General features: G+C 37.6%; 1 pseudogene; it reads right to left on the reverse strand.

Moving 5' to 3' along the window:
• Positions 1 to 240: 240 nt before the first annotated feature.
• On the reverse strand, positions 241 to 12,684 carry LOC109697070 (serpin B6-like; annotated as a pseudogene).
• Positions 12,685 to 12,906: the final 222 nt, after the last annotated feature.

The following is a 12,906-nucleotide window of genomic DNA, read 5'->3' on the forward strand; positions in this document are numbered from 1 at the left end:
CTGCATTGACAGTTGAAATGCATGTTTGCAAAAGTCGTGGTGGCACAGACCAAGTCATGGTGGTCTGCTGGAACTAAGCAGAAAGATGATAAATTCAGACCCTAGAAAAAATTCATATGAACACATAAGAAAATAAAATAAAATATTACAAAACCAGACTGTTAATGGCTAATTTGTCACCACCATATTTATAAGGTCATTATGGATTGAAGGCACATTGTAAGCTGTGAGAGCAAAAGCAGGTCAGTAAGAGAAAGGAGAAAGATTGAATCCATTGTGCATGATTATTTTCTTATGGAGAGGAAAACTGGCCACAGAAGAGCATACCATTGGTTTTGCTGTGCTGGATAAAGAACAGGAAGGGATGGTAGGCACAAAACCTGGGAGTGATTAGAATGTGTGCACAGAGAGACCTAGCACAGGCAAATATGGCCACTGCTGCTTCTGTACCTTCCCCAGTCACCTCCACAAAGGACTTGTGAATGACCTTGGATAAATACAATTCTTTCTTAGATGACTTTCCAGAGAAGTCAGCCCTGGCTTGTTCAAAGGCATCTACCATGCCCAACTCTCGAAGGACAAATTCCATGTCATAATTTTCCTCCAGTTTAAATTTAGGAAAGAAAACTTCCACTTCTCTTTAGTACATCTTCTGTGGCCTTGTCCAGTCTATGAATTTCTCATAAGAGAGTTCTTTTTCCACGTAGAAGAAGAGAGTTGAAGATTGTAATATCTACAGTAGTGTTCTCTGGTTGAGCTTTCTTCTCAAATGTTAGTGTTTACATCTCTGCTGTACTATTAGGGAAGCTGCGAGCCATGTGGCTACTGAGTGCCAGAAGTGTGGGTAGACAAGAGAAGACTAAATCTTTAATTTTACTTAATTTGAACGTATGCACTCACAAGTAGCTAGTGGCTACCAGTTTGGGTGGCACATATGAGGAAGAAAGTACAGTAGTGTTAAGTCATTCAAGTAGGTGATGATTTTACATTTCTCGCCTTGAATCCTAAATTCCAGAAAGTAAGGCAAAGCCTGTTTCCTGAGGCAGAAACATGTAAGTGAGGTATAGCTTGGACAGCATTAATGAGAGAATGGCTGTCCTTTTCAAGTTTGGGGTTCTTTCTATCTTAGCACAAGCAAGTCAAGGCAGGACTTCTCTTTCATCTGCACTTCCTCCCGATGCATCTATCACCTTTCTCTGTTTATTTAGCTAGCAAATTCTCCCCAGTCTGACCCTTCCTCTCTCTCCATCACCACTGCCTTTGCTCAGACTTGCCATGTCTTGTTGAAAGGCCATAGCATCCTCCATTCTGATTCAGCTCCATTCTCCCTTTTTCCAAAAAATCCCTTTAGCCAAAGGAATTGACTTTCTGAAAGAGTCAAACAATGACTTTCTAAAAGTTTTCACTGATTTCTATAAGCTTGAGTATGTTCTATGGGCCACAGCTTCAGCATCACATGGGAGCTCATTACATACGCAATCTCAGGCACCATCCTAGGCCAGAAAAATCAGAATCTAATTTTAATAAGGTCCAAAAAAGTTTTATAGAGTTGCAGGAGATTTGCATCCTGTAACTGCTTTCTAAGGACAAAGTCATAATTTAACACATTTAGGGAGAAGACCACTAAAATTAGTCAGAGGAATATTTTGTGCACTGAAATTAATGCATTATACATGTCATTTCCTATCATGCTACAATGACCATTATAAATTATGTATGGTTTGGGTTTACATGTCCCCCAAAGGACATGCATTAAAGATTTTTGGAAAATGATTGGATAATGAGAACTCTGACCTCATCAATGAGCTAATCCACTGGTAGATCCATAATTTCATGGCATTATTGGAAGGTGTGGAAACCTAGGATTTAAGACCTATTTGAAGAGAGTAGGTCCATGGCACAGGCCTTTGGGGTCTGTATCTTGTCCCTGTTCCCCCCCTATGTATCCTCTCCCTCTGCACCTTCTTCTCCCTACTTCCCTCCAGCCATAAGGTGAGCAGCTGTGCTCCACTCACATACTCTATGGCATAATGTCCCACCTTGTAACAGACCCAAAGCCTTGAATGAAGTTGTTAGGAACTGAAGCCTCTGAAATCCAGGGGCAAAATAAATCTATCCCCTTTTTAGTCATTTATCATAGAAATTGTTTCACAGCGACAGAAAGGTAACTAACATAGGAAGGTATTGCCATTACTTTCTTTAAGAAGAAGCAATTTACTGATTGAATAAAATTTGCTAAATTGTAAAACAGGAATATTGACCCTGATTTGGCAACATCTGACCCAGAATAAGAGTATTTTCTTATTAAGTGTTCAGCAATCAGAATACCATCACACTGTATATAACGATAACAATGGGAAAGGGTATGTGGATGATCAGGTTAATAAAACAGGAATAAAAGCAAATTGCAGATTTCTTTTCTACAGGGACAGTAAGAAGCATTCATATGAAAAAATGCCAACTTTGCACACTCATTACCATTTTCAAGTCTGTTCTTCTCTGGAAGCACGAGGACCGTATTCATCTCTTCTCCAACATAGGGAAGCATGAGAATGTTGGTGAATATTTCTTTTACATAGGCCATTTTAAAAGAAGATTTCTGACACATCATTTGCTCAGGTCTTTATTCATTCTACAAGGGAAACATGTACACATTAAATTCCCTGAACAAAATCAGACATCTTATTTCTGATCAAAGCATATTTTAAAGCCAATATGGGCACAGGGACCAAGAACCACTTTTGATAATGCCAAACACTTACCTTACTGTTAAAAGGCATTTCCTTGGTCCACTCTTTCTTAAACTGATTCTCCCAATTCCCCTTGAAGTAGATGGCATTCACGAGAATCAGACTAGTGAATGGATCAATTGAACGTGGAGGCAGCAGATCTGTAATTTTGCCTGTAATAAGAATTAAAGATCCATTTAGCTAAAAGTGTTTGGTAATGCATGTACCAGGAAGGACCTAAGATCAGTTACTCTCACTAAGAAGGCAAAGTGATGGAAGTTCATCAATCCCAGAATATAACCATGGAAAAGGATGACTGTCGTCTAACCACAGTATGAACACCACAAAAAAAACAGAGTGTAATGGAAAAGGCACTCAGTGGTTCACACCTGTATTCCCACCACCACGGGAAGCATAATTAAGACTAGGATGTCCAAAGCCAACATGGGCAAAAAACAAGAGACCCTGTCTGAAAAATACAAGCAAAAAGCTAGAGTCAAGGCTCAGATGGTGGGGCAAATGCCTAGCAAAAGGATGCCCAGAAATCAAACCCAGTACTTCTGAAACTCACACCAAATGGTGTGTATGGCAAGCAAGGACAATCACACAATTTCAATAAAATACACAGAACAAGCAAGTACATATTACTAGATGGAGGATAAACTGCTAACATTGTAGATGGAAAGGAATTGTTGGTGCCTATGGCTTATAGAAAAGAAGCCAACAAAGTGAGATGTATTTAGTGCAAAGAACAGTTTAAGTTAAAACCTTAGGTAAGAAAGGACACACAAAGTATCCTGCAACATTATATGAATAAGTGATTTAATGTGGGCAATACCAGAAAGACAACCAGAAATCTTTAATTCCACATTTTATGCTATGCTAAAAAGAGTATTAGCTAATGTGAGCAACAGAAAAACAAAGTGGATATATTTCCAAAGAGACGTACTGAGTATTGAGAGACACTATAGATCCTTGTAGCAAGAACAGGCCTGGGAACAAGGCTCATCATACAGAGCTTGACTGGCTTGGACTAGGCTATGGGTTCACTCCATAGTATCACAAAAAATAAAATCGAAAACTGGGGACAAATCTAAAGAAAAAGTCTATGTGCATGCATTTTTTTTTCAAAAATAGGTTTTAAGATTTCACATAGTTAAGAGGAAAAAAATTCCTTTCACATCAAACAGTTTTTTTGAAGAAACTGGAAATCTGGCTATCTGGAATAGTATTAACAACACAAACATTATATTTTCACCTTCCAGCTTGTCAGCCACCCAGGTGTTTATGTGTTTTCTGGATATTTCTGCCTCCTTAATAAAGTCAAGCTATTTCATTTTAGCTTGGTAGAATTTACAGCAGGAATCTGTGAAATTCTAGGATAAATGGAGAGGTATAACTTCACAGCAATAAGTAATACCAACAGCTTGCTTCTTCATAGTGTAACAACAAAAAAAATTAATAAATTTATTATTTGCCATATATAAATTATAATCAAATATAGGGAATTAAACTGATGTCCCAATTCTTTTATGCTACACCTAAAGTCAGCTTTTAAGCTATAAATTAATGGTGTACATACTAAATGATTTTCATGAACTACAGGATCTTTTAAAAGAGTCAAAAACATCAATGAGATAGTTCAAAAGGCACAGTGAATTCTGCATAATGACACAGCAATTGTTAAAGTGCATGTACCTAATAACAAAGCATGAAATATATGAGGTAAAAAACTAACAGAACTGAGAAGGAAATAGCTGAATCAACTATTTTAATTAGAGACTTCATCAGCCCTGTATCAGAATGGACAGATTCAGCAGGTAGAAAATCAGTGAAACAAAACTAACTCAACACCACCATCAATTAACTAGATATAATTGGCATCCTCTATTACTTCTTTCAAAGAAAGCACATTAGACATTCCTCTCAAGCTCATATACAATGCTCTTTTTTCTTTCTGGCTGCCATGAGGGGAGTAGCCTCTTTTGCAACAGGTTCTTGCCTCCATGTGTATGGCCTCTCTACATGCTCTAACCAATGCAGTCAACCAACCATATAATGAAATCTCTGAAATCATTAACCAAAATACAATTTTTCTCCTGCTAAGTTATTTTTGTCATAGAGACAGAAAGGAATCTAATACAAGCATCAAAAAGAAATGAGTTAGTAAGTCAGGAAAAGACAGGAAGGAAACATAAATGAATGCTACTAACCATAAGAAGTCAATTAGAAAAGGCTATGTTCTGTATTATTCCAACTGAACATTATTCTGGAAAAGGCAAAAAATATTGACATCAAAATGATCAGTGAGCCACAGTGAATGTCTGCCTATAATCACAGCACCTTAGAAGCTTAGGCAGAGACCAGCATTCAAGACCAGCCTGGACTTCATAGAAAGACCCTGTCTCAGTTAAAAAAATTAATGATTACCAGCTGTTGGGAATAGGCAGAAATTGTGCAGCACAGGGAATTTTTAGTTTACTCTGTCTGCAATTCTAATGTTTGATGGATGTCACTACACCTTTGTCCTCCACCAGAGAACTTTCACCATGAATGAGCTTTAATGTAAATTGTGGATTCTGACTGATATTGTGTCAAGATAATTCTCTTCTTTTGAAAACATTGTACTACTCTGATGGGCGAAGCTATTAATGAGAGAGTGTGCTATTCATTATTTTCATTATTTTATTTTTATATGAATCCAAACTTGCCCTAAAAAGTCTATTTTTCATGAAATGCTTCAAGATATACTATCCACATGGCTTGTCAGTCTTGAAAACAACTGAATTTTTGAGTGAGGCTTCACATAGCAAGTACTATGGCTAAATCTGTAATTTAGAACCACAGACAATTGACCATTGTCAGTCATCCCATAATCTGTAAGGAAAGTACTTCTAAAAAAGTCCTCTGTGTCAGAAATTTCTGAGTTGTAAACTTGTAACTCTGCAATGTCCAAAATGATACCACATGCGGCTACTGAGCACATGAATATGCCTTGTAGGAATGAAGAACTAAACACATAATATACTCATATTTCATTTAAATACACTTAAAATTAAATAACTACATATGGCCTGTGGCTACATTTTTAATGTTTTAGAATATCATTAACTGTCCCAAAAGCTTAAACAATATGTATTTATCATATATTCTGAAATTATAATGGTATTAATGAACATTTACATTATAAAAGAAGAAAATGCTCTGAAAATTAAATAGATTGAAATAATTAATTGTTGGCTGTGCACTATGGAGTGGATTTTCAAGACTTTCTCTCAAATTGCTCATAGCTAATCATTTAACTCCTTTTTTCTGAATTCTTGTTTTTATATCACAGGATTTTATGCTTCTATTTCAGTGTAGCAATAGAGAGAAAATTGTGATCAAGTAATCATTACACAGGCTCTGAGATTTACTCACTTGGTGACCTTCAAAGAATTGCTTAGCATCCTTACAACTCTGATTCTTTACTGTAATATTCAGAAGGAGTAATAGCTACACCTCACAGGGTCACTGGGTCCCTGAGGAATTCTTACCACCAATCCTGCTTCAGACAAGATTGAATTCTCAGTATGTCTCAAGTTCTGTAGTGACTGGTTTGTGTGCATCATCCTTTCATTCAGTCCTCCATTACTCATGCTTTGCTAATTAGGCTGGCTCTGCTCGTTTACCATGGTACAGAATGTTTTCAAATCTCTCAGTTAAGGAAAATGGCAGAAAAGCAAACTAACCATTCACATATTGAAGACTTGCCCCAAAGCTCCATGATCTTTTCAACTTGTAAACACACTTCATATATCTTTCTGCTATTTTAAGTTACTATTTTATGATCCATAATGAAACTAAATGAGCATCTAATTATACCTTGCTATGAGATCTACAGAACATGAAATATGAGACATAAGTTATCATCTGTTTATCTCATATTCCCAAATTAAAATAAAATTTAAATACCAATGATTTCCTTAAATTTCCCATCTAAAGAGAAAAGAAAATCGGTCAATCTCTGCTGTTTGCTGGATATTTAGGGGACTAACCTAAGACTGATAAAATTATGTAAAATGAGATATACACTTGCACCCACATATGTATATGAGCCTTACCTATATTGACCTTTTCTTTATGACCTTCACATTATGCCCTTTGTTTTGAAGCCATTAGTTTTTGAAAATCAAAAACATAATCATATGGTAAACAGTAATATCCCAAACATGTAAATAATTCTTACAGATCAAAAAGAAAAGGGCATAGTCCCTAAGGAATACATATATATGCAGAATGTAGCTACAGAAAATATGAAAGTGCTTGATAATCATGAGAAAACTTTTCAATCACATTACAATAATAGTTCAGTGTATAACAACAGGCAGCATTAATTTTCATGGAAGAAATGGTTCTCGAATGCCCTGGCAGAAACTCAAATGGCTACCACATTTGGAAAAAGAATTTGGCCTTGATGATTAAAATTTACAGCTTTGTTCCCTTGGTTCCTCTATAAATCCATCTTAAGGAGCAACATCTGCACATAGGCACAAATTCCTGTACAAAAACATTACTGCTTGTAATGACCACATTAGATACACTCCTCAATGCCCGTCAAAGGGAGAATGTTTTACTACATTATGGTGCATCCATTCTTAGGAATAGCTGAGGAAATAAAGAGTGATGTAGATACACAATATTGACATGAATAGAACTTAATTTGAGTTATGAAGTAAAAAGAAACAAATTCCAAAATAATCTATATGATATAATATTACTATATGTGGAATAATTCTACAAAGCAAATTTCTATATGTGAAAGAGAAACATGCCAAATTCATCAAGGCTCTTACGTTGTAATGGTAGAAACAGGGTTGGAAAGAGGTTGAGGATTCCTATAATATTTGCTTTATTTGCATTTTCTGATAACAAGAAATTACTTAAATAATTTTTAAATGGAAGAAGACAAAAAAGCATTGTTAGCAAATAAATGCCTTTTAATCATCCAAAAATAAACTTTAAAAGATTCTTAGCATCTGAAAAACCAATCAGATTACTTAAGTTGGCAAAATGTTAAGTAATTGTGACAGTGCACTAAATAACAATATTTACAAAGTGATGTCTAGAAGTAGTCATTCTTACCACTTCTTAGTTTTCATTGACGGACATCCAAATTATGCTAGCTCTGTGTTAGTTCTTTTAAAAATAGCATCTTCTTCAAGTTCACATAACTCTGCACAGTATTTGCTACAATCCCATTTGACAGACAAAAAAATTGAAGCTGCAGAACTGTGTGAGGTTAGTGAATGAAGACCTGAGTACATTCCCACCTGTGTGAGCTCATAGCACACGTTCTTAATCCCACCACCCACCACATGGTGGTCTTTATTTCCTTAGTGAAAAGCACGTGTGACTTACTGAAAGGAAGTCAGTAGACTTTTCTCCAAAGAGTCTGTTGGCTGTCCTAAGCAAGTACGGAGTGCCAGTTTTGTTAATTTCAGCAAGAAGCAACTGGAAACCTTGGTGAATATTCCTACCTTCACCTCTGAAATGATCAAAAGAAAGTGCCTGAAATAAAAGGAAGAAAAATGAAGTATTCCATCACTTCAGAAAGAAATGGGTACATTAATAAATTCAGTACTTAGATCTTTATAGATCCTTGCAAGTACCTAAAAGATGAATGATTTAATTAAAGATGAGAAAACCACTGTCAAAATCCAAATTTTGCTGCTATAACATGGTACCTGAAACTGGGTAATTTACAAAGAACAGAAATTTATTGAGGGTCCTCCCCGGGATTAGGGTTGGGTGGGCGAGCTCGGGTCGCCATTTCTTGGCGTTTTCGGAGGAGCCGCCCCCTCCTCAGCCTCTGCCCTCGGGTCGCCGGTGCCCTGCGTCCCCTTCGCCGCTGCACCGTGGTCCCCAGCCCAGCCTGTGAATCCTGCGTAAGAGCTGGAAGACCCAGCTCTTAAACTGTTTGGAAGTATTTTAAACTAATACCAAGCCGAGCGCTGCTGGCTCACACCTGTAATCCTAACTTCTTAGGAAGCTGAGATCGGGAGGATCGAGGTTCGAGGCCAGCCGAGGCAAATAATTCTCGAGACTCCATCTCCAAAATAACCAGAGCAAAACTGGCTGGAGGTTTGACTCAAGAGTGACAAAAATGCTGAGTTTCCTCCGAAGAACTCTTGGGCGGCGGTCCATGCGTAAACATGCTGAGAAGGAAAGGCTCAGAGAGGCGCAGCGGGCCGCCACACACATTCCTGCAGCTGGAGATGCTAAGTCCATCATCACCTGTCGGGTGTCCCTTCTGGATGGTACTGATGTTAGTGTGGACTTGCCGGTGGAAAGAAGAGGATCATGAATTTGAGGCCAATCCTGGCAGAGTTTTCAAGACCCTGTCTCAAAAACAAAAATGCTAGGTGAGTATTTCAAGTGGTGAAATGCTTGCTAGGTGCAAGACCCTGGGTTTAATCCCTAGTACTAACTAAAAAGAAAGAAAGAAAAAGGCAGCCCATGTTCATGAACTGAAGAGTTAAAGTTGATAGGATACACTCCAAATTGATCTGCAGATTCAGTGTAGTCCTCACTGGATGCCTCGCTGACCTATTTGTAGAAATTGGCAAGCTGATTCTAAAATTCATATGGAAGTACAGGGTACCCTTATACAGACAGCACAATGTTGAAAAAGAACTTAGAGAACTCACACTTAACCAATTTTAAGTCTTAAATGAAGCAACAATAATAGAGGTGGTGTGCTATTGGCACAAGGATGGACACAGATCAGTGGTACAGAGTAGCAAACCCAAATATAAACCAATATACTTGTGACAAGGGTGCCAAGACCATTCAATGGGAGAAAGAATGTTTTTTAATAAATCGTGCCGGGACCACTAGTTAGCCACAGAGGAAAAAATGAAATTGGGTCCTTATTTTCTCATACCATATATAAAAATTAACTCAAAAACAGATCAAAGGGGCTGACAACGTGACTTAAGTGACAGAGGCCCTGTGTTTGACTCCTGCCTCCCCAAAACTGATCAAAGAACTAAACATAAGAACTACCACTAAGATAAATCTACATTTACCTTGGGTTTGGCACCAGTTTCTTAGAAATAGCACCAAAGGCATGAGCAACAAAAGAAAAATTTAGATAAATTGGACTTCATCCAAATTAAAATCTTTTTTTTTTTTCAGTACTTAGCTTTGAACTCAGGACCTCCCACTTGCTACGCAGGCATTCTATCACTTGAGCCACACTTCCAGCCCCAAATTAAAATTTTTTGCCCTTGAAAGGACACCATTAAGAAATTTTTGTTTATTTATTTATTTATTTACTTTTTGTGGTGCTGGGATTTGAACTCAGAGCCTCATGCTTGCTACGCAGGTGTTCTACTGCTTGAGCCACTCTACTGCCCCAAGAAAGGTCTTTTAAAAAGACTGTCCCACAGCATAAGAAAATATTTGCAAATTGTATACCTGATAAGGAACTTATATCTAGAATATAATAAAGAACTATTAGAACCGAGTAATAAAAAGACAACTCAATTTTAAAATGCCCAAAGGATTATGAAGCCCTAAATTCAAACTCCAGTCCCACCAAAAAATAAAGAAAGACTCAATGAGCTATTTAAATAAGTATTTCTTCAGTTAAGATACATAAAAGCTCAACAGACAAAGGAAAAGAACTTGACATTATTGGTCATAGAAATTCACATCAAATACTTGAGGGGTGGTGGAGCATATAGCTTAGAGATGTGTGCATAGCATGCCTGAGGCCCTAGGTTCAATCCCCAGCACACATCTCACAATGAGACAGTACTTCACATCAACTAAGAAGACTCACATAAGAAAGCCAGGTGATAGCAGGTATTGAGGGGCATATGGAGAAATTAGAATCCTCTTGACTTCTGGGGGAATATAAAATGGTGTAGCTGCTTAGGGAAAAAAACTGCGGGTTACTACTCAAATGATTGAACATAGGTTACTGTGTGACCCAACAATTCCACTTTTAGGTACATACCCAAGATAATTAAGAACATGTTTACACAAAAGTTTCTGTGCAGATGTTCACAGCAGCATTACTTTTTTTTTTTTTTTTTGCGGTACTAGTTTGAACTCGGCCTACACCTTAGCCACTCCACCAGCCCTTCTTTTTTGTGAAGGGTTTTTTTTGCAATAGGATCTCGAGAACTATTTATTTGTTCTGGGTGGCTTCAAACTACAATCCTCTTGATCTCTGCCTCCTGAGTAGCTAGGATTACAGGTGTGAGCCACCAGCACCTGGCCACATAGTAGCATTACTTATAATAGCCACAAGGTAGAAACAATTGAGATGGCCATCAGCAGATGAATAGATAAACGGAATGTGTTATATTCACATAATAGAATGTTATTTAGCCATAAAAGAAATGAAGTTCTGGGCTGGGGATGGTGTCTCACTCCTGCAGTACTAGCTTCTTGAGAGGCAGAGAACTTTTGGAAGGTGTATTTTCATAAAATTAAGGGCAGAAAGTACTTAGCAGATTGCACAACAATTTAAACAAAATTGACTATAAAGTGGGACTTATAGCTTCTCCACCTCAACTGAGCTGTATAATGCAAGTGTGAAAATTAAAAAACTTTGTTTTTGAAATTTTATTTATTTGACTGGGCTTGGTCAAAATTGCATGTAATCTGCAAATAAGGGCATTTACTGTATACTAAAATCCATGGAACTGTATGCTTTTAATGGGTAAATGGTATGTGCATTATATTTCAATAAAGCTCTTCTACCAAAGGAAAAAAAAAAAAAGAAATTTATTTGTCATAGTTCAGGAGAATGGAAGTTCAAGATCAAGATGTTATAAAGTCCAATTGCCTGGATTAGGACAACATTCAAAAGGGAAGAGCAAACCAAGGTGTCCTTACTTGGTGGATTGTAGAAGGACAAGTTAATCAAACACTGCAAGAGCCCTTACACCCATGCAGGAAGGAGAAGCCTTCATGGCCTGTCACCTAAGGACCCCACATTTTAACACTGTCACATTGGTACCACATGCCTTTTTGTGGGTACCTCCTACATTTATGAAGGGACATATGAAAACCAGTTCAGTCTCCTACTTAAATCCCCTTGATGACTCCCTATAATCATTTTGTGAATAAATCAGAATTTTCTAAGTATCCACGTGAATGGGAATGGTTTTTCCAGCATGAACAAAATGATTTCAATCATTAGTGCTCACTGTTTGTTTAGTTTGTCTTCAAACTTGGATGCCAACAATATTTCAACTCTGCATACACATGGGGCTCTTTACTCCAAAACATGGTGTCACAGTGGGATGTGTGGAACACATCTATAATGCCAGCAGGTGGGACACTGAGACAAGAGGATGGCAATTTCAAGGTCAGCCTGGATTATCTCATAAAACAAAAATTGGAGTCTCTGAACATGTTCCTTGGACAAGCTGGCTTGGTGAATTGCTCTGCCCTAGGAAATTTCACATAGAAGGATCCTAGATAAATGGAAAGAACTTCTTATTCCTAGTAGGAGGACAAAGGCCCCAACTGTCAGCCAGTAGCAATGCCCCAGACTTGTCAAGAGGCTCTCTTGTACCTTCAAGCCCAGCTGCCTGTTGCAGCACCCACATGAGTGAGCCCCAACACCACCATGACCAGGCAGTGGCACCATGGTCTGTCCCATCCTCATCACTGTGCCACTAGCAGAATGATGTGTGCTTGACAATTTTGGGGGACTTAGAACATAGAAGATCTTCTGTATCAATAAATTTACTACAGTATTTACTGTTGTTGGAAATGGTTTGAGGTACTTGGGCCATCTGGGCAGCGGTGTCTCCCTTCACCCCCATGTAGACCATTGCCAAGGCCGAGGAGATGCTCAGGGTGAAAAAAATATGCTTTCCAAGTTGTTACCACCCAGCTTTTTCAAAAGGCTCAAGGCAAAATTGCCGTTTTCTTCTGAAGGCGCATCCATGATGGTAAATCTGAAACAATGTATTAAACAGAACTGCATGAATGCATGTTTACATGCATATGGAGTATTTACTCTACTTAATAATAGTTATAGCTGAAAATTTCATTCAATGAGTAAATAGGTACATGTGAAAAGGTAATGTTTTGTGGAATCCTAAGATTTATATTGTATTTAATATTAAATGAAAAACTAACAAATAATGAATATTATAACCCTGTTTTT

Source organism: Castor canadensis, chromosome 4 (genome assembly GCF_047511655.1).
Source record: "Castor canadensis chromosome 4, mCasCan1.hap1v2, whole genome shotgun sequence".
Lineage (NCBI taxonomy): Eukaryota > Metazoa > Chordata > Mammalia > Rodentia > Castoridae > Castor > Castor canadensis.